This window comes from Zootermopsis nevadensis, unplaced genomic scaffold, assembly GCF_977971745.1.
Source record: "Zootermopsis nevadensis isolate Lab colony 2312 unplaced genomic scaffold, Znev_1.0 Znev_ptg000001l, whole genome shotgun sequence".
NCBI classification, from domain to species: Eukaryota; Metazoa; Arthropoda; class Insecta; order Blattodea; family Termopsidae; genus Zootermopsis; species Zootermopsis nevadensis.
The window spans coordinates 18,013,007-18,036,679 of record NW_028259133.1 but is presented as its reverse complement, the minus strand read 5'-3'; the positions used below and the strand labels follow the sequence as shown (position 1 = coordinate 18,036,679).

The window sequence follows — 23,673 nt, the reverse complement described above, 5'->3', positions numbered from 1 at the left end:
CTGTTCCCTAAACTGAGTAATTCCATGTCGTAGTCTTCCTCTAGAAGCCACTACTCTTCACTTTCAGTTCGATAAGGAATTCCTCGCCTTTCATGGAACCCGAAGTTCATTACTGCGTTCACAAGATGCATCGAATACTGAACCAGAATAATCCATTTCACACTCGTATCTTATTGTTTTAAAGTTATTGTATTATCCTTCCATCTACGCCCATTTCTCTCAGATGGTCTCCTTTCTTAAGGTTCTCCGATGAATTTTATATTCTTTTCCATTCTCCCACGCAGTGCTTTGCTTTTATTTCGACAAATTTAATGTTCTTTAGTAACCTAACCCATGATGTATCATAACGGCGTTATTTTGTACTTGGTAGAACTTTTCATAGGTCAGGTACAAGAAACGCACTCTGTCGGATACGAATTTCAGCCGTTCATTTTAATTTTTAGAAGATTCACTGGCGAGACTGGGAAGGAAAGACGAGACAGGTAACGCACTAGACGTGTTACCTTGGAACAGATTAGTTGATCTGACTGGCAGTTGATAATTGCAGTAACACTTTCTTTAAACGATGTCACAAGAACTTGTAACTGGTCATCTTTGAGAACGTTGTGAGAATTAAATATCACAAACAGGTGTTCGTTAATAGTTTGCGAAACCTTTGGAGATATTTAGGACGCATTCGGTGATCGGCTGTGCTGACGGTGTGCTTTCACGGAACAAGCATTTGATGTAGGGATCCTAGTAGCACGTGTTGTAACACAAATTGCATAACTTACCCATTAACTAGGGGTTGTCGACATTTATGGCGCCACGCTTATCGATTCGTTGGCCGTCGGATGACGATAATAGAAACTTCATAGCAGTTTGTTAAAAATGCAGACAGGTTCACGTATTATGCGATCTCAGTTTTTTTTTAAATTTATTTTTATTATTCACTTAAAATTAAGTACGTAATTTTGGCGGTCACTTGGCCTATATAAAGTGATGATTGCGTTATGAATATGTACGCGGGCCCCGCAGAACAAAAAATTGATAGGCAGTGTCGGACACTGCCGCAGTTATTTTCGTGAAAACGTCAATCGTGTATAGTATATTGAAATTAAACAGAATTTTTGTTTTGAATCGTTTAATTCATTTCATAAATGTTCTTTTATATTATTTTTTCTTAACGAAAATATTAGTTAATAATTAATAGTTTAACATAGGGATATTGTAAATATAATCATTTTTATAAATGATTATTTCTTAATTGGTACACATCCATACTTGACCCAGGCTCGTCAGATGCCTCCTGAGTTGTCCGAGTGCGCTTACGTTGCCTATATTCGCGGCAGTACTGCGCGTTGGTTTTGGGTCCGGGCCCGGCGTTTTCGGTGTCACTCTCTTTGGAATTTTGTGCTCTACGCATTCGTGCCAGATTTTTGTAATTCTGGTTGTACTTTGCCCTCATATATCGCGACATTTTAAGAAAATCTGGAAATTTTCAAACTTTTTCAAATTCACAGCCTCGTATCTTTTTGAGTTTTTGAGATACACACTTGGAAGCCAGGATGAGTTGTAACATATACACTCCTCTTCAAAACAACTCTTGGTTCACTCGGATCGGATAATTAGTTTCTGAGATATGATCCCGTTTATGGACACGTGTCGAATCCGGAAAGTCGAAAATCGTGGGTTATCTTTGCGCGTGCGCAGTTCGCGATGTCCGGCCGCCACGAATGTCGGAGCGGTACTGGCACAAACTTTCATCCTTCCTCTTTAAAACGAGACTAAGATGGCGGCGCTATGTCTATTTTGAGCCGAGTTATTGAAGTTTGAAATTACTTCGACAGAAACTGTCGCTCATTTGGGCGCGATTGCCTCCCCACACCCGGCATCGATTTTAAAGACGTTTTCACGTCAAAAAGCCGGGCCACAGGTTGAAAAAAATCAAGTATTTTATCGCGTCAATTTAATTTTGTGCTTGTGCGTGCAAGTGAAACGATTTTACAACGTAGCAACCGCTTATAACCGTTTAAGAATTTGTGTTTGATTTGCATTTACCTACGCGAACACAACTTATAGTGTAACTAAAACCTGTAACGTGTTAAGACTTTAACACACACAATCACAAACGAATCGGAATTATCAAAGGTAAACTGGTCATCGTATCATTAAGTTATTTCGTGTAGGTTAAACGGAACCATTTATTGTGGACTGTTCAGTTAGAAATCCGTTGCTGTGTGTTGCAAACCCACAATTGATATTCGGGCTGCAACCTCCTATCGATCCGACGACCTCTGGGTTTACATGTTCTGTGCTGCCTTGAGCCATTTGAAGCTTGCATCTTATCAGCGCTGTTCACGGGGCAGCTTCCGAACTGCTCTGAGAAGGCAGAGTTGTTACATCTTCAGATTGCTTGAAACTGTACGGGCTTTTTATTTCTTTAATTTGAAAATGCTTGTTTGCAGATTCAAAACGAGTTTTTTTAAACGCAATCTTTGCACAGAGTGCATAAATTGAATGCGGAATGTTGTGGCCTTGGCTGACCACACTCTTTCTTCTTCTCTTAAACTGACTCCCAGTTAGATATAATTGGGTTTTGGGATTCACATTTAACGTTTCGGTACGAATTTAATTTTTCTGGGCGTCGGGCTGCTTTACGCACGAGGCCAGAATTGAATTTATTTAATTTGGATCTATGTATTTTTTGTGATTAATTTGTGTTTACGTTTCACTTACAAATACGAACATCCAGACCTAACGACAAGTTTTAATTCGAAACGTGTTTTTCTTTGCAGAAATAATGCAAGAATTATATACTTTGACAGTTGTGTGCAAATTAATGAAATACTGAATTATACGAGGTGCGATCGGAAAGTTTCCAGACTGCGCCTATAAAAACCCGTACACTTATCTCAGGTATTAAATTCATCCATCACCCTCGACGTAGTTCCCCTGGGAGTGAACACAACGATCCCAGCGCCGCTGCCAAGCCTGGAAGCATCCCTGGAAATCTTTCTTTGTCAGCCTGTCATGCACCATCTGCGATTCTGCCTGAATCTCTTCTATCGTCTCAAATCTCCTTCCCTTTAGCTGAATTTTCATCTTTGGGAAGAGGAAGAAGTCACACGGAGCTAAATCCGGCGAATAAGGAGGGTGGGGGATGACGGCCATGGTGTTTGAGGCCAAAAACTGCCGAACTTTGAGGGCGGTGTGCGCTGGCGCGTTGTCATGATGGGTCGCATGTGGAGTTCTTCCTTTAGAATCAGCTGACAGGTCCCATAGCCTATCCCAACAATGTCGCACAAGTCGTTGATGGTACGACGTCGATCTTCGTGAATGGCCTGCCGAATCTTCGTAACATTTTCGGGCGTTGTGCTCGAAGATGGTCGTCCAGAACGCTCGTCATCATCGACAGAGGTTCGGCCATTTTTAAAACGTGAATGCCACACAAAAGTTTGTGCACGACCCATTGCGGACTCCCCAAATGCTTGCTTTAGCATTTCATAGGTTTCCGTAGCCGTTTTGGCGAGTCTTTGGCAAAATTTGATGCACACGCCATTCCGAAATCGCAGGAGGGTCGGTGTAATGCACTACCAAAACGCCCGTAACTAAGAAACAAATGCTAATTTCGATGATGCCGGCTGGCACACTGATTCACTATGATTGTAGGCCGCACCCCCTAGCGGCAGAAGCTCGTACTACATCCGGTTCGCCCTCTATTGACACAGTCTTGAAACTTTCCGATCGCACCTCGTAACTGGTAGTCATGATCTATAGTATTTCAGAAACACTTATTCACATACAGCAACTTGTACTTCGCTGAGTCGAAAGTAAACACCATTTAGATGTAACAAGTAGCAAGTCGGCCTACTTACAGGTCCACGAACTTGATCATTTATCTGTTGCTTGTAGTTACCACTCGAAATATGACGACATCTCGACATTTAACCCTTTGAATCCGATGCTTGTCTAAATAATATTTAAAAATTCTGTCCGTACCGCAAAGAAAACACAACACCTCACTATTACATATATAAACTGGTTAATGCTGTTTAAAAAAAATCTCTGTTTGCACTGAGAACCATACAAGACCCATTAATTCAAAATGCACAGTTGCTGATTTTTAAAGCAGGAGGTACGTATTCGCACTGGGGTTTGAAGGGTGGATTTACTGAGCTGTCACTTAAACTGGAGCTTCTGTAGAAATGAGAAGAGGTATGGATTCGAGTACAGCACATAACAATTCCAGACTCATGATGCACGTGATTATGTTTTGGTACTATTTACGGTTTCAGGACGTGAGCCAAATGTAAGGAATTTCAGAGCCACACAAGAATTCCAGACACGCGATGTACGTCATTGTGAATTTTTGACCACTACGGTTTCAGGATGTGAACACACTGAAACACGTTTCAGAATTCCTTTGGCTTTGTAATGTCACAAAACCTTCGAAACGAGGTGTATCACGAATATGCTACTTGGATGACCGTGTAAGTGATGGTATTGTTATAGTCGTAGACCCACGTTACGCCAATTGAAATAACGTGTTTCTCATAATTTTACACGTCATCATTAACTTGGTGTTTTTATTTTGGATGAATTGTCGGAATTTACCTATTTTCCACTCCACCGGTTCGAGGCCGTTTCATTTTGTGACAGGACAAGCGACACTTTGCGGACTGCAGCGGGGAATCGCCTGTTACTGCAGTTGCGCTGATATCGTTTGTACGAGTTGCGATTAGTGTGATGTTGGCCGATCGCAGTGGCCTTGCGGTCGAGAGCGAGGGTCTTGACCGCTTGAACACTGGGGCCGTGGGTTCGAATGCACACGACTCATGGATGTGGTCCGGTTTTTCGCTTGTAGGTAGAGGCCTTACAACGGGGTTACCGCCCGTTCAAGGAGTCTGACTAACTCTACTTCTAACAATTTTTGCAGTAGACCACCTAATTTACCGTCTTCCCTCTTTTTTTGGGATTTTTTTTATTTCGATGTCTGGTTCGTACCTTGATTTCCGTTCATGCCAACCTTGCAGTCGCCGACTTGACGTAGATTTATGTGGTTGTGTGTCTGTCCTTCAGCCCGTCGGCGTGATGGCTGATTGGTGAGGTCGACATATACAAGATGATGGATGCTTCGTGTCCTGTTACTCAGATTTTCTGTCCTTTTGTTTTTCCAGGTCGCAGCACCATAAACCTTTAAAAGACGAGAGGGCATTGATTCCTGTCTGACTGACGGCATACGGTAAGTTCTGTTAGTTCTAGAGGTGGCGCGATATTTGCGTGTTTCCACTGGTACTTCAGATGGGGTGTGCACCGTGTGGTACACGTCCCTGGAGTAGCATTTGTCGTCGTTTCGATATTGTTTTTGAATGAGTAGTTTGAGGTGTCGTTTGGGGGAAATAGTGAGAAATCTGTTCTGCGATCAGAATTATTTATTCTTCCACACACAAAATACAGATTTTGACGCAGATTTGTGTGTGCAGTTCAATGTGGGGAATGGTAGACGTATGACGTGCTGATTACAATACACGCGTTTAGGGTTGTATACGCAAATAAATTTTTAATACTAGCCAAGTTTTATTCAGAACAAGATTTTTGGTCTCCGCATAGCCAACTGATTTTGTCTCACATGTGATTTGTGTGCACAGACAAATCGAAATATAAATTTGAGCTTGTAGGGTCCCTTGAATTGTAAGGCAGATATGCAAATAGTTTAATGGTGTTAACAACAACAGACATTTATTATTTTGCTACCTGGTCAGAATTCTGTTAGTTATTGTAGATTGCCTGACATTGAACAGAAAGCAGCTGCTCGGATGAGCTTTGAGTGATGCATTTATGATTGTATTATAGAGTTTTTAAGGAAAAACTATCGAGCTGTAGAACTTGGTCTACTTTCTGTCTAATCAGTTTAAGTTCCTTACGACCAGTTTCAGATTAAGGCAGGATAGAGGAAGTTGTGGTATTTTCATGTCCGCAGTATGAGAAAGAAATATGTTTATCACAGAATCGGTTCTGAAAATTTCGTTCTCAAATAATATCGTAATTGTTTTTAGTCTGACGCCCGTGGAAACACGTGCTATGTCGTGGTCACTATTTGAGGTTGTAATGTGATCAAAATGTATCAGATGAGTTTACATTAACTACATTTCAACCCGGTCCTAAGTTACGAACATAAACGCGCCAAATTTTTGATAACATTTCACGAGCACCAGATAAGTTATTTTGTCATGACTCGGTCGTTAGAGGCACATTTGTAACGAGTGGTTACACTACGAGATGAGGAGGTTGGCCTATTATTAAGAATGTCCATTCCAAGTGTACAGCAATGCGGAAGAAAATGATTCTTATTCTGCATATGCATTAAGATTGTGAAGTTTTTGAGCAGTGTTGAATGTTGTACCCGTAAAGCCGGCTCTTAACGACACAGAAGCAGTGTTTGGTGGGGTGGGAGGGGCTAAGACAGAAAATAGTTGAACCATTTCTCTGGAGAGTTGGCGATACCGTTAGATTTTGCGGAATTTATGGCAGCTTGTCTCTGGTTGTGAAGTGCAATAAAAGTTGATTATTTCTTTAGTGTGGTTATATACGTACGTAAGCCCTTCGTAGTTGAACTTAAGTTTGCGTTGAATAGATTCGTAGATGAGATTTCAGGTTCTTACAGCTGCGAATATGTTGGCTGTTTTCTGGAATGTTGCGCCGTGTTGTCTGGTAGATGTTTGGGGTACTTATCGGCCTGATGGCTGAGGTAGCAAGCATTTCTGACACGTTGGTAAACGTCTGCCAGGCGTCACGGCGCAGAAACCTAGAAGGCAGCCATCTTCAAAATATTCCTCGTTTAAATGTTGGGTAGTTTTTCAACTACTTTTTCTTATAAAGGTTTAGGCTCTTTGCAGTATTGATGGCGTGGTGGTCATTGATATAGTACGTATGTGCATTATTATGTAAACAAACTTTAACCTTTGGAAATCTGTAGAAAGTTGTCGAAACCTTTTCGAATGTGGCCAAACCTCTCCCAACCTGCCAGGACTTGTTCATACGATGCCGGAGTTGTTTAAACCCGTGGAAAGCTGTGATAAAGCGACCTAAAATCTAGCAATCTGTACTCACATATGCTAACCTGTCCAAACTATCATTCGTGGTCTTCCTAAATACCGTTTCCCTCCGAAGTGTGTAGTTGAAACATTTTTGTGGTGATATGTAGTTCTGTAGTTAACATTACTTTTCCTTAATGTTGCCAAACTCATTCCTTATATCCCCGCTTCGTTGTCAGTCTCGGAAGTTCTTCTCGGTCCAGCAACCTCGTCACTTGGTTGAACAATGCCGACGTTTCGAGGGCCATATCTGTCATCATTTTCAAGGCTGCTGGCCCCGAGAAGATTTTATTAACGACATCCGTCTTGAAATCTTCACATCATCTCTCAGTCTACATAAAAATTCTCGCTGTTCTGCTTCTACTCTTTGTTTGTCCCGAGATGCAAGGATTCAACATTCGCTTCAATATAATAAGCTTCTTTTTGAGGCCACGTTTTGAAATCTTTGTTGGACTGCCTTTTAAGATTTCATAACGTGGTCTCAAAAACAAGCTTGGTGTATGGAAGCGAATGTTGCATCCTTAGATCTAGGGATAAAATACAATTTTCTGTTAGCAATTCAGTCTAAAGAAATGTTAACCATTGTTTAGCGTCCTTGACTAACAGTGAGACGGCATTTCCCACTCGAGTTTGAACATTCTGCACCGGCCCTTGTAATATTTGTCGACATGAAATTGCGTTTTTTTGAAACAGCAAGTGCAGATTGAATATTTCATGTACCTCATTTTCATCCGTTGCCATGGTTTCGGGTTTCTGTTAAATGTGTCTAACCCCAGACACACAAAGTTCACGCTCGACTTCGTACCTTCTGCACCCTTCAACAGTAAAAAAAGTAAAGTAAAGTTTGTCCCACTATACGCCATGTAGGCGCTTGGGGGGAGTGGAGGTATAGCTCCTCTCTTCCTTGACCTCGGCACTAGATGGGGGTGAGTGGTCAGCGTCACGCCCCGGCCGGCTTTACCCCCGGGAAAGGACCCCGGTACCCATTGTAGAGGAGGCTGGGTGGGCCCCAGAGCCGGTCTGGACGCAGAGGCTAGAGGAAAAATCCTCTGCCCCCGTCGGGGATCGAACCCCGGCCGTCCAGCCCGTAGCTAGTCACTATACTGACTGAGCTATCCCGGCTCATACCCTTCAACAGTACATGCCTTATTTAATATAGTTTATCATTACGTTTTTGTTAGTTTACGAATCAGTGCATAAAATGAACGCACAATAGTGAAACACAGTGTTGTTCACGTGCGGTTGGTACGAGAGACCACGTTTAACAAACACTTGTTCAAAACTACAGGTGAATTAGTTTTGTTTTAGTGCAGGGTTTCTCGAATTCTTAAGATCTTGAACGAGGTCATTTTATTAAGGCAGTCATTTAATTTATTAAATGCTGGTCTTGAGTTGGCAACCCCATTCCTAAAGATTTCTGGGTAGGAAACAGACCGTAAAATATTCTGAATGAGTGATAACTGGCATTTTTCCTAATTTATTTTGCTCATATTTTTATTATGCGTCTGTCGTGTGTTCAGGTTGAGTTCAGCCGTGATACATTTTTAAATTATGTGTATTCTGACTTTATGTCATGATGTTTATCAGTCTCATGATTTAAATTTCTCTGCCTTTGTTTGAAACCGTTCTAGTACATTTATGTATTGTTCGTCATTCTACGTGCAAGCTACGAACATTTCATTAGAATCGGGTGCTTACACGAATTATGAATTAATTGGTATCTGATGTTGAATTGCGTATGAAGGGCCTATAATATGCCCAGTTTTGCTAGCCGTGGTTGTTATGGCAACACGTAAAGTCGATATAGCTACGCTACAGCTAGTGACGGATGATGTAGCCATATCATTTTTACACCGAAACGGTTTTAGGATACAGACAACTTTCCTTTATCAGTGTATTACTTTTTTAACAAAAACTTCTGGCTCGGTCAAAGACGTAGCAGGGAGGTGGAAAGTACTTCGTAAATGAGGAACTTGATAATTTGTTATTACCTACTGTTGCTGAGGTGCGGGCGTCGTCTGTAACACGAAAGAGATACATTTTGGTTGGAAAATCTGATGGAAAGAGATCACATGCGAGACCTAAGCACCGAAGACAATGTAAAATGGGTTTTGGATAAATAAATTATGTGGATATGGAGTGGATTTATGCTACAGTGGTTGGTTTTTTACGAACTGTAACTAACCATCTGGTTCAATGTAGGCGTTAAAGTCTCCCGAAGCACGAAATACGTCACATTGCGCCAAACAGCGTTCATGTTGAAGCCACTTCACGAGTTTACACGAGTGTGTTGTTTCGCTGTTGTTTATGACGAAGTTTAGAAAGCACCAAGCGAAAAAAGTGAGAAGGAAAGTGTGATGAAACCCCACAGTTACTTCTTGTAGTTCATTCACTTCGGCTGTTTTACGACGCCGTAACAGCTTCTGAGGTTATGTAGCGTCAAGTTTTTTCTCGTCATTGGACCATTCACTCGTGATGGATCATGTGACGTAAGAGATAACATTGGGCACCGCCCAACGTGATAGAAGTCGGTGTTAATTTATTTTGGCCTTGTATTTGGTTTAGCGAAATTGTGTTTCTCCTGCGTTGGTGTCCGCCCTAAACAATTTATAAAGAAGTGTTTGCTTTTGGAACCCAGTTTTGGATACCTCCGCGTCTCGATAGGCCAGCCCGTCTTCCAATCAGCAAGCGTACCAACGTGACCACCGTGATGCTTTTAAGGTGGGAGCAACAGTGGAACCTAGGGTCTTAGGTTTTGTTTGTCGATACGTCTTCGAAAAGTATAGAGATGTTAGAGGACGCTGTAAAGTAACATGGCGGCTGCGCGAACTGTTTGATGCAGTGATGGAAACTACTGATTCGTACTCATAAGCTGACCTAAGAAATTTGTATGGCGATATATTGCATCATTAGTATGTCTAGTGCGGTTTTAAAATACTTTTATAACACTTTTATAACGTAACAATGTTTTGATCCATGAAATATTTCATATCTTAATCTTTGTTTAAATTCAGAACGTGAGAATACGTGACCATGTCAAAAATGATATAGGATGTCTCAAAAGGTGTATTCACACAAGGTTGATATTCCATTTATAATGTGTATACGTATTTTTGGAACACCCCTATGAGGCGCATTTAGCTAGAGGGCGCTAATGAAGTGGCTCGCCTTAATTATCTTGCCTCTTGGTGGCATACGGGAGGGCGACAAATTAAGGAATAAATGTTGGTACAGTGGTTCATTTAGTAATTTCCAACAGTTTAATAAATAGGAGTGAACAGAACAGAAAACATATACGGAAGTAATAATTTCTGATTTTTCCCCATTAATATTTGAACTGCAGTTTGAATAAAAATACCGTACATAATAGGATTCAAGGTCGGGATTTAAGGCCTCGCAATCAGTTATGTGCTTTAAATATGTGTCACGTCATTACTGGCAGGCCAGTAAGCAACAAGTATATCTGTGATGTCATAGTGGCAACACTCGAGTACAGGTCGTTGACAAATGTTATAGCTTGAATGATGCGCCTTCAGTATTTTTAGCCTCGGCGTTTCCATTCACTAACGAGGGCTTTGCAACAAGGTTGGCGTGAGAGACGTGATGTCGGAGGACGCACTGATGCCATTGGGCATGGGGCATTTTTTTACGTAATAAGACATGCCCTCCCCTCATGTAAAATGTCACGCTGAGCCCCATTTCGTATGAAATCTGACATTCCCTGCTACGATTCATGTAAGACATCACTGGCCCAGCTCAATTGTTTTGTAGTTTAATTTTGGCAGTTTTTGTTATCGATTTAAAATTGCAACCTAGTGAAGTTCGTGTCTATTGCTTGATAGCTGTTATAATTACACATGCAAATTATTTTAGACATGTCAAAGCATTAATGTGTCCGTTTAAGATTTTAGACATACTATCCGTGACAGTTAAGTCGCTACTGCGATATATCGATACTGAAATGTTGACGTTCCTCCGGTGTTGCATGGAAAGTAAGAGTGCTGAACTTTTCCGGGTTGCACCAGTGTTGTCTGGCTGGGAAAGTTATAAAGATTGCGACATAGCCACTTTGGAGACGAGTAGAACCAGAGGCAGCCAGAGCACGCCGCTTGAAATTTCTCCTTGCTTCAGGCGGTATCGCACTAGGATGCCATGGCAGCGACACCAACAGCGATGCCATGGCGTCCAGCTGCCAGAAAAAGACGCCAGACAAGCTGCCAGTCGAGCGAACAGATGGATCAACGTTATGAGATCACGAAATGAAGGGCTATTAGCAAGGAGAAATGTCCACTTTTATCACTTTTGAGAAAATGAGATTTACCTTTATCAAAACTACATACCTGGAGTGAATTTCAATTCTGTAACAAAGAAATAAGTAAAAAAAAATTCTCCATACACACACTTTGCACGTCCATACCATTATTGAATTTGAAATATTTCAGTTCTTGCAAATCACATGTGATATTACATGAACAAACTTTATTTAATAAAACATTATAAAAGCAGGTTTCTTCTTAATTCACATTATTTGTGATATATAGATAGATGCATAGATTGCTAAACAAAAAAAAACTTAAAAATCAAGTTTCCGTATTGGAAAGCGGCCCCACAAATAAAGCCATAGAAACGCTTCTCAGCTAATTCTTTCTTTTCTACTGTAAATAAATCTCCTCCAAATATTTCCACAAGTTCTACCCAGTTTCTTTTTTTCAAGTCCCGGTTTGCGTATTCAATAGCAGATGAATCCCATAGTGATGGTCGAGACTGAATTGCAATTATCAATCTTTCGGTGTCGAAATTATCCATGTTTGGAAGAAACAGAAATACACACAAGCACATTCACGCACGGACGTCAATGGACTGGCCAGACTGTCGTGATGTTGACTTGGCCTTGGCCGTGGCAGCGATGCCAGTAGCATTTGAACTTGGCATCTTGGTTGGCAGCGATGCCAAGTTGGAAGCGCTGCCAGACGGATGCCAGGTGCGATATATGACTACTAAATTAATGCATTGAGTTTGGCCGAGATGCTGGCAGCTGCGCCATGGCCTCCCGTTGGCATCCTAGTGCGATACCGCCCTAAGATTCGCGGTCAGTAACAGGAAGGAGCGTGGATTTATGAGGAAGTGTTTACTCGTCTGCTGTATCGAGGCTGTACCGGATTATGAGCCCGCATTTTAGGTGGCCTTGGTGTGTATCTTGAGGAGTATCTGGGTGGCCTGTGAAGATGGTGCTTTGGTTGAACTGAATCCTGGTGGCAGGTGCTAGTTGCAAGTATGGATGGCGAAGTTTTGACAGGCTGATCGCAAGTTTTGAAAGTAAACAGACAACACTGAGGTTTCATAGGCCAGCTGAGTTTATTTCTGCTTAATGTAGGGTCTGTTTATGAAATACAAATTTAGACAAACTTCGTTTTATATATGCCGGTTCACTGTGGCTACTTCTCCACCACCAGTGGCATGCGGGAAGTCTAAACAGGATCCAAAAGGCGATTATAAAATTGGTACCTAGGAGTTAAGATCAGTAAACTGTACTTGGAACTTGAACGTTATGAAATGTTTGAAGAGAATTTACATGCTACCTTAATTATCTCCTTTCGTAACTTGTTTTAAATCTGAAGAGGAATTTCTTAATGCTATTTCACAGTATTTGTTCCAGCAAAGGAATAGAAACATTTAAAGAATTAGTGGAAAGGCATTTTGGGTATGGACACATTTCGAATCTTGAAGGGGGGGATACATGAGAATGTTCCGGTAAACGATTGAATGTTAAAAGCAATGTGATTGTGGGTCTGAGTGGAGGTTCACACGGCAGTGAAATTGTTGGTTGTGACGCCAAATGTGGTTTCAGGAGGAACGTTTGGTTACCACCAGCTTGGCCATGGAGTCGTATCTCAGAAGACCACAGTCAATAGTTTGGATTTTTAGTAAATAGTAGCAGTTGGTAGAAACTGCTTGTTATTTGACAGTGTGTTCTAACTATTCTGAAACGTCAGCACAATATTATCAACCAAGAATGGACACGGGATTAGAATTTAATGTTTGGTTATTTGTATGCAATACATGTGATGTTTGCGTATATTTCAACAGTGACCAGTTGTTGATTTATCACGTGTAACATGTGTTATAAATAAATGTTTGATGGAACAGTTTATTAAAATTGTACAGTGGTTCATATATACAGATGGTGGGAACATATAGTGCAACGTTTGTGTCCATTATTTATCTTGTGCATAGGCTTGTAACTCGGTGTGTGTGTGTAAAATACCGCAGGAACTCGATCAGCAGCTGTCGAATGAAATAAAGACGCCACTACTTTCAGTTTGTGCGAACACGTGTAATGCCCAAAGTAGAGGGAAGACATTCTAACGCTTGGAAAATGAGGCTCCCGGATTGGACTTTCGTCCTGTATAGAAATTTGAGTTCAAAACAAAGCTGAAATTATGGCATGAAGATTTATGTATGAAACCTATGAAGCACTGTGATGTCCACGCTGCTTTAACATTGGGTGACCCTGCTTAATGCCGTTAAATGCATTACGGGTTTTACATGGTTTTCAGAATAAACAAGCGATTATTTCCCTAAATAGCTCTAAGCAGTTTATCGCTGTAGGAGAGACTCGCTTTATTTTGTTTGAGGTAGGAACTGGATTTTATGTATTTTTGCATGTGTAGTCATTGAACCAAGAAGCACAGGTGACTTTGAATATCTTCCGTTGAAACGTGTAAGTGTGAATCACTGTTTTACGATCTTCAGTTTCGTATGAAGTTAGTAACTTCTCACTTTTAGGCGTTTCGCGGGGGGGGGGGGGGAACAAAGCTGTTCTCCACATTCATAACAATGGCATGGCATCACTTCCGGTAGGAAATGCATGTAATTTGGCTTCTTCATGGAGCCGTGAATTCTTGGTCAGCTGCGTAATTCCGCGTGTAATTTTGTGGCTTTCTGTAGCGGACAAAGCCATGATGGCGTGTCACAGGTCAATGTTTTGTCTAGCCAGACAAGACCGCTTTTATCTCAGCTTGTAAACAATGCTCGTCTTTTAAGCGAAAAGAAGTTCTAGTGTTTGAAGCAAGACTTCCAAATAATTTGTTAGTTCTTTCCAGTAGAAGCGGCTAGTGAAGAACTCGGTTATATACAGAATTCGAAGGTTTATTGCTGTGTTCATAAGAGCCAAACACTGGTCCCTGTCTCGAGCCAGATGAATCCAGTCCACACCCTCATTTCGTATTTAATTTACATTTTAATTGTATCCCGACTATCAGTGCTTTCGTATTTGAAATATAATATGTAGCCAGTATTATGCGTAGGCTTAATTTTTTATTTGGAGGGATAATATTAAAATGGATCTGAAATTTGGCGCGGTGTGAACTGGGTTCATCTGTCTCAAGGTAGGTCCTGGCACTTGTGTACACGGAAAGGAAACCTTCGGGTTTCATAAAGGCGGGGAATATTCGTGACTAGCTGAGAGATTGTTGTCTTCTCGAGGACTTCACTGCGTGAAGTTTATAGTTTTAGTTGGTTGGCCAAGTATATTCGGGATGCCGGATAAAAGTGTGTAAAGAAGAGTTTTATAATTTGCATTCTTCACCGATTTTGGGCACTCAGAGCAAGGAAGGGGTGGGCTGGGCATATAGAACTTTGGTAGGAGAATCTAGGCGTTGGTTGAAGGATAATGGTTTCGAAACGATAGACATGAGATGGCGTGGAATTGTGGTGAGTATAAAGATTGGGATGTTTCACCTTGTTGTCTGGTAGATACAGACAATGCGGCGCAGCACCCCAGAAGAACCTTCTGGAATGGATTCAGGCTGACTCATGATAGGGTCCAATGGCGGGCTCTTGTGGACGTGGTAATGAACCTTTTGATTTTATAAAATGCAGGAAATGCGACCGTTTGTGTATCAAGGAGGGCTGTGTTCCGTGGAGTTAGTTTTATGTCTTGTACTATACGTATTTGTTGTAACGTCCAGTATGCCCGCGGACCATCGGTTGAGAAAAACCGTGTTAATGTTACGTGGCGTGATTTTATACGTACTATTCACGTTCTGCCCCCCCTGGTTGCGTGTCATTACGCGTGTCTGTCTCTCATGACGCGTGGAACAGGCCAGAATTGTTCGCCCTCTTTCCGGCGACCTGTCGTTTTGTGTTATCCCTCGGAAGGGCGTCGTCTTCTCCGTTGTTGTCAGTGCATTATCGGCCTCCCTCCCCGGCAAGTGTCTTCTATTACAGTGGCATTAGTAAGGCTTCTGTTCCCCTGCCGGACATAACTGGGATTAAACATGGCTACGACTGTGGATATTCGCCTCTTATTTTGGGCTCTTTGTTCATACGAGGTGGCGAGTTCACTTTTAAACAAACAATGAATATACTATCACTCCCCTGAATGAATTGGGCAACATACGAGAAGGCCCAGTCAAGATAATGTCTTGTCGGGATTCGAAGTTGGTACCTCGCGTGCTCTGTCAGTGAGTATGAACCTGCTTGCCAAGTTATTGGTCAAGAATCTGGGTCCATGGATTTATTTACACTATGTTTCACTCTTCGGATGTTCATTTCAGCGATTTGTGCTTGCACCACTGGCTGTTATTCTCGTACTGGAAGTGCCGTTTGACCCCGGGATACGCGATCTTTCCGAAGGTCAAATTGATATTCATAACGGATGTATTTAATATCCATCATAATTCTTGTTGTATTTTAATTAAGAGCAACACTGCGCATTCTTTACAATTGCTGTGGGCAGGGTGACTTATGGACATTACGCGCTGCTAAAGATGATGACATATGAATGGATGACAGACGAATGAAAAGCGAAGGTTCTGCACACAGCAGCTGCCAGAAGAATTTGATTTTGCAGTAGCGATATGCCAGGGAGGGACCACAACGATACTGACCTCAAAACATTTGCATTACAGGTCTGTTGTGTCGGTGTTTCTGAACCTGTCCTCAAATTGTAGTTGGGCATTGAGATTTTCGCTGCCGTACCGAAAGCTAAATGAACACACTACACGGTCTGCAAGTTGTGGTTGTGAACGCTTTGTTCGAAACAGTTCACTCTGGAATGGAATGTGACGACGATGATTCAGCATGTTGATCATCGGGTACGAAGCATTATTTGGATTATCAACTCAAGAAGAATGACAAGGACGGGACATGGGAGACGAGTGATGCGTACAATATTTGGTTGGAAGGCCCTAAGGGTAAAAGAACTCTCGTTCGACATAGGCGTAGGTGGCAGAACAATTTTAAGATGGAGCTTAGAGTAATGGGGTTGGAGGGTGTGGGTTCGATTCATCTCGTTCAGGGTAGGGGCAGGTGGTGGGCTTTTGTGAATGCGGTTTTGGATTTTCGGATTCTCGGATTCTGTAAAAAGGATGGTAATTTCTTGACTAGTTGAGTGTTCTACGGGTAGCTTCTCAAAAGGAATCTTACTCTATGGAGTTGTGCGTTTAAATATAGCAGATTGCTAAAATGTTCATTTTCACTGTTTAGAACTTGTGCAGTCCCGGTATTAATATCTTGGTAACGGACTCTTTAAGGGGTTGATGTTGAAATTATTCGTTAATGGTATGATCTGATAAGGTTCGGAAGGCGTCTTCTGTCTACGGAATTCTGTCAGCAAATTTCGTCCTTCTGTCGTCTCAGCTGACTCAACTACAGGCTTATAAAGAGAACGCATTCAGTGGGGTCTTACAGTTAAAGATTCAGTGTTAATAACAGGGATCTTGTAATTTGGGAAAAAATATAAAAACGTAGACAAAATTATTGGTGTCTTATACCAGCTCTCCGCAGTGCAAACAGATCGATACTAGCTGGCATGGCCAGCTAGCTGCTTTCCAGAACTAGGTTTGTAGTGGAGGGGCTGTGTGAAGTTTACAGTCGCATACGACCGCCAGTTTGGCCTGAATATTAGATTATCACAATTTCTTCACTACGCTGTACATACTGGTATTTTATTTATTTCATGGTGGCATTATTTATGATTAATTTAACAACGCTTCTGGTTGTTTGGTGACTACATTTCATGTTCTTATTCATGAGGTCATCCCAGTCAGAGGAGAACATAGGTCTGATCATTTTAGCATTTTTTAACGACAGAAAACAATGACATGTTTTACAGCTCGACTGGGCACCCCACATTTCAGTCGACACGTGACGGAATTACTTAAATTTGCCGTTACATGACAAATGGATTGGTCGTGGTGGTCCGCAGAATTGGCCACAGCTGTCACCGTACCACAGCCCCCTGAATTTACGTGACGTGCACGGTGTGTTATCGCAAAGTAAACAGAAGAGATGAACTACTGGACCGAATTTTAGATGGCCGCAGGAGGCATTCTCGATTCTTGAATTTCAAATATCCATAGCTCCGTAACCATTGGGAATTGGACGTTTCTGACTGGAAATAACCTCGGTAATAAGATCCTGAAGTACTGACATTAAGCCAGTGGAAATTATCTGTAGAGTCAGTGGCAGGTTATTAACGGAAATAGAACTGGAAGAAGATGGAGGAAGAAAGGGGGTCGTACTATGAAATTTGTCTGCAGGGTCTGTAGAAAACCACGAGAAGTCCCAGGATAGTCAGTCTCTGGGTCATAATTTCGAAATGAGATCTCCAGAATACGAATCAGGAGTGACTTGCAGCTTCAGCCATAGTAATCAGCCATCTCAGTCGCATAATGTATTACAGTGCAACTGTTATTGTGTACCGTTTCTATTAAAGGTACTTTTTGGAGTATAATTTATATACTTATATTCATTCACACTACAGGTTAATATTAAAATATACAAATGTTTGATTTTACGTGTTTATCCCTTCTCCCCAACTCGTAATTCTGATCTTACAGTGAACCTGAAGTGGTTGTTAAAAGGTTAGCCAGATGTTTGCTTTGGTAACTGCACTTCCCAAACATTGCTTGTAGTTCTTGCTCGAGAATTCGTTATGTAAATGTAGGATACATCGTGTATTTGTTGGTTTAAGCTAATTTATCTGTAAATACATCAGAATTTTTTTAAGAACGCCAAGTAAGGCTACTTCACGTCGTCAGAAAGCAGTCTTGGAAAGTATAATTTCAGGAAGCTTGACTGAACGGACAGTTTACTTAACTCCCACTTGGTTGCACCGAAATTCATTTCGAAATTGGCATTTCTTTTCTGTCTTATGTAGTACTTAATCTAGATGTCCACTTGTTGAAATACACAGGCATTACTGAACCTTGTTATTTGGTTAAATATTCGCCAGATACAAAAAGACATTTTGAAGTGGGTCCATATTTTCTGTAACAGAATCGTAAATAGATTGTTTTGTATTGTGTGCAGTGGCCTTTGGGGGGGGGGGGGTTTCGGAGGTTGATGTAAACGTAATGGACTATACAAACCAGATTATTGCAACATCGCACATGTTTTGTAATGGATTCATTACTCGTATTTTTGTTTTTGTCAACGAACTTGCTAAATTTTTAAAATATGTTGTAAAAGGTTGAGTTAATGATTTGTATTAAATCGTCTATTCATATACATACTAAAAATTACATTACAGTATATCGCCGTCATTATAATTTGTTTTGGGGATGTGTGTGTACATCTGAACTTCTTTGAGACAGCTTAAAATTCCCCCTTCTTGTATCCACTGAGTCCAAACGAAGCAAGAAGTTGAGGATCAAACGACCAACCTTTCTCATTCTGATTTTTTGAACAGTTGGTACATAATGCGGCTGAAATAATAGATTGCAGTTGTCTGCCAGACATGTCTCATGACCATTTCCTTTCATCGAAGAACACGCAGGCTTAGAGGTTCTAAAGGCTGTCTGGATTTCTCTTTTGGTGTGGACGATCTGTTCTGGTCAAGATATTTCATTTATGCCCTGATCATTCCACATGGTGATGAGACAGTCCGGATACATTCTTCACTCGTAGCTAAGAACTGTATCTCATGCGACCCTACTAATCATGAGCAGAGTCGTCCTTGAGAAGCTAATAGTCAAGGAATTCAATGTCTTTTAAGGTTCATTGTCTTCAAGTCAGTCCCAGTTTTATGCCATTTTAATATCTTTCTAATTGTATCCCCCACCCTAAAGTATTACTCCTTAGCTTTTTTTGACACAATCAGAACAGTGTTCGGATTCGTAAAGCAAGCGAATGGCTTTTGGATTTTAGAAGATAAATTGGAAAAAAAGAAAAGAATGAACCATTCCTGGCGCGTTTGTGACTAAAGAAACCCATGAATGACCTAGGATACCCGGCACCAGAGCCGATTTCCGAGCCCGGGACCACACGATACGAAGCAGGGGTTCATCTTACCATTGTCACCAGAAGGATGGTAAATTACGTCGAAAATGACGTATGCCGATGGTGCGTTCTCTGAAACCGGAGAATATCCGTGAAGGGAGCAACACGCCATCTTCAAGCGGACCCTGTGTTCTGTCGAATGCTTCTGTTCCGGGTACCCGCTACAATTTGTTTACGCGATGCCAGCATTAAAAAAAAGAGTTTGATGTTCGCTGTGTTTGTACTCCATCTACCTCAGATGACATCACCGCTTGGTTGTATCTGCGTTTTAATTTGGCTTTTGTTTCGTGTAGTGGGAAGGTGTAATGTTGATTTTACGTCTGGATGGATGTATGAGAACTTGCATCAGTATGTAATCAAGCGGTTTGTGTAAATGTATGAGGGAGGTATGTGTCTTCTGGGCTGTGATATGCTCGCCTATGGTTCTGCTGTTATCTGTCTGCTTCCAAGAATGTCTTGAGAATGAACGAACATTTCGAGTCACAGGTTAGGAAGAGCCAAGCCCCGACCTCCAGCAACATACGTGCAGAACACGAAGCACCTGGAAAAGAATGCAAGATGAACGTGGGATCTGCTCATAAACTGTGTTGTTGGGTGTACAGATCCATGTGGTTAGGAAGAGGTCGCCCTTTTTAAGTACTGCTTTCTGATGAAAGCAGGAGACGATGTAAACTTGCCCGTTCTCCTGTCTTCTTGTTTTGCCTTCCACCTTATTCTGTTTTATCACTATTTTTGCGTTTGTTATATTCTTTCTTCCTTTAGTGTGTCTTTTTTATTGTTATCTTTTATTCTGAACCGTCTCGTTTATACCGTTGTGTTCCTTGTTCCTCTCCCAATGTCCTGACCTCGTACACAGTGTTATTTCAGTGTCTGAATGGTACGCCAAGCTTACGTGTACTTTGGCATGAATGTATTTCCCGTAATATCCTTAAAAAGTACACAAACACTCCCATACGTTTTAAAGATGGCTGTCTTCTGGCTTGTTGCGCCGTGTAGTTTGGTAGAAGTTTACCGACGTCTCAGAGGTCCTTGCTGCCTCGATCATCAGGGCGCCCTGATGGTGGAGGCAGCAAGATGGCTCAGCTTCAAGTTTCAGTAACAGCCATTGAATGTCTGGTTACCCAACAGGTGGGTGGGTGGGTGTAAGAAGTTCGATTCCATTTAACCTGTTAGTGGTGAGTCAGCAAGATGAAATTGTGTTCGTCCATCATTATGGGATTGTGTTCCTGACAATATGAGGGTCATTACATTATGAAGAAACAGGTTTGATCGGCTGCATTTCGTAGAACGTTAAGGCGCGTTCGTCTCCCGTTTTATTTTACTTATAATCAACGACAGGTACAGTTTTCTACAAAAGTGCATCTGAAGATTTTCACTAGCAGCATGGAGCGTTTTTTGGTCGAGGGTGAAGGAGGCTGCCATCGGATGTGGGAAGTGGGCGTGAATGTGTAGAATAAACAGTGGCGGTCAGCCGACAAGGGGTGGTCCTCCAGCTTGCTTGAAGGGAGAGAATCTCTTTACGTAAGTTACTTTTACTTCAAGCTTCTCAAGAACGACAGTTGGTCTGTGGTGATAGCCGTGACCTTTCACTTCCCATATGAATGGCTTCGCTGTAGAGCTTAGACGTTGATAACTTGCAGACATTAGTAGCATTTGGGCATTTCATATCGGCTTATATTTGTCCTTGTTACAGGCAAACATAATCTTCCGACGTCAAGACCTGAATGTTGTCATAGTTCTTATAATACGACCTTGCTTAAGGAAAGCAATTCGTGGGTGAAATGTCACTGAACTGTTGGTGTTCTGTCTGAAAACTGAGTAGATTACGCGTGTTTGGTGATATAAATTGTTGCCTGTGACCGCTGGGAATCTCAGCTTCCACGTACCGCGTATTGAAATTAGATTGTGATAAAATACACGGTACTATATTTTTAAGTTGAGTAGGAAAGTGTCTTCCAATAAATTTTTCTGTTAAAGTGACTCATTTGTTGCAGTACTCGAGTTAATTGTGGTTCGTATTAGTTCAGGATTCTTAATATGGTGGACGGGCGCAACTTTCATAATCGGTACTCGTGCACCGTGCTAGTATGTGGTTACAGACTTGGGCAATAAGTGATCGTGGAATGTGACCCGGGTTCATATTCCACGCATTGCATCATTTCTATGACGTAACTCGTGTCACATGTTAGTTCGCCACATTTTCAATTTGCTACTGTGTTCATGAGTCCTGTCTTAATAATGACTCACATGATCCCAGATTCATCCACGGCATTAGTGTTTGTGGCTTACTTATTCCGATTTGTGATTTATATTATTTCACCTGAATCACTTCTTGGATGACCCCCGGTTCTCAGTTTTTCTTTGGCTAACAATCCCATAAAACTGTGCAATGTTAAACAAGCAAAACGTTGTAAGATTTGAGGTTTTCACAGCGGTGAGTATGAAGATTTCTGTCTTCTGGGTTCTTGCGCTGTGTAGTCTGGTTGATGTTTGCCAACGTTTCGGAGGTCATACTGCCTCCATCATCAGGGCAATGAGTATGAAGATTTTTGTCTTCTGGGTTGTTGCGCTGTGTAGTCTGGTCGATGTTTACCAACGTTTCAGAGGTCCTTGCTGCCTCCGTCATCAGGGCGATTGGTTAACATCGACCAGACTACACAGCGAAACAACCCAGAAGACAGAAATCTTCAGGCAAAACGTTGTGTTGGCACGATCGAATTTGAACCACCTGCTTGTAACCTACAAACCAGTCCGTAAATATTGTTCCTACCATATCGATTGTAGTCATTACACATCGAAACAAGTGGAAAGATCATTTCGCTTCAAAAATTGAATCAGAAGCCTTGACAACGATGATGATGAACTAAAATTATTTTTAAAACAAATTTTGTGATTAACTGCTGTTTGCATGAAAGGCCCCACAGGTTGAATAACACTGCCATAGATTGTTCATAGCTGTCTTGCGCTCTACGCACTTCGGTCCAGCTCGTCGTAAAAAGGTGAAATCAATGAAGTAATGACGTCACACGTTCCGTGGGCAAAAGTGCGTTACGCCAGCTGGAGAAATAGTTTGCAGCGTTTCTTTCGTTGTCAAATGTAAAATCTTCTTCGAGGTTTTCACACGTGAACTGCGCTCCACCCTGATCTCGTTGACCTCATGATTGCATTTCAGAGCTGCAGGTACAGTCTGATGAAAACAGTGTTCGCTCGATGATTGGTGGGACCAGACTTTTGTGGAGCTGTTTTATTCCTTCGTAATGTTGGTTCTTTTCCTGCGTTCCGTAGGTTTTGAGGGAAATTTAAGGCTTACGTCAAGTCATTGTGACCGTAGCTGTCCCATCCACCAAATAATTTTTAACTAATGGATGGATTTTCATTAGATTTGGTATAAACATCATGCCTTTGTAGGCCACTCCGCCTCTGTATTGCCGCCAGTAAAATAAACTTGTTGACCACACCACGTGACGCTCAGGGTTTGTGTGGTGTTGGGAGTTTAAAAAATTATTTTGTAGTTCATTTCGTGACGATTTCAAAAGTTCGGACAATATAGCGTCGATGGAGTTTTAAAAAGTAAGCAGCAGCTGTTTCTGTATATTTTCTTTGCGTGACGTAAAACAACATGGCGGCAGTGCAAACCATTGGAGCCTGGCATGTAAAACGATGAAGATGGGCTATAAACATGTCTTGAAAATTTTATAAGAATTTTTTGTGTTAATAATTACAGACATGATTATACGATTTAAACTTTTGATGCTTTCTGACAAATATTGACTCTTCCGTAATTTGTGTTAGTGGGTACTGTGCACAGAATGGGTCGTTTGATTGTATGTATATTTATTATTACTGTGTAGTTTTTTTTGTCTGAAAGGTGGACAAGCGTCTATTTTTAATTCCTACTGGATTTTTTTTAAATTTTATTTTAAATGCAGATTGTGCAGTTCGTTCGGCAGGTTCCAGGTTGCATTCAGCCGAAGTCTCTACCTATATTTCGGGCATGAGTCACACCGGTAGCATTACAATGGCTGTCGGCGTCTGTAAAAGATTGGGATTGCTCGCCATGTAACGTTTTGCCTCGTCTGTAGCGGTCCAGGAGACTAGAAATGCGGAAAGCCATTAGTGACCGCGTCGCGCCTTTAAATTACATAATGAACCATCAGGTTGCGAATAAATGTGATGTAACGACTGTACTACAGTCGTGTCTAAAAGTTTGTAAATAGATATGTCCTTGTCCTTACGTTTTCACTGCTGAGTTTAACAACTACTTTGGCGTTCGGGGATAACCACGGCGTATCTTCAGGGTTTCCTAACGTTG

The 23,673-nt window shown here is 41.5% G+C and overlaps 1 protein-coding gene across 9 annotated transcripts in view; it reads left to right on the top strand.

Annotated features, from left to right (window-relative positions):
* hts (adducin 1-like protein hts) overlaps positions 1-23,673 on the top strand; it is a 71,802-nt gene that overhangs the window by 9,408 nt on the left and 38,721 nt on the right. For 8 of the 9 annotated variants that reach the window (XM_022065631.2, XM_022065635.2, XM_022065634.2 and 5 more), the window contains exon 2: positions 5,160-5,224. The exons of the other annotated variant lie outside the window; for it this stretch is intronic. The gene's annotated coding sequence lies outside the window, so the exon portion shown is untranslated. The remainder of the gene's footprint in view (positions 1-5,159; positions 5,225-23,673) is intronic. 9 annotated transcript variants of the gene reach the window in all.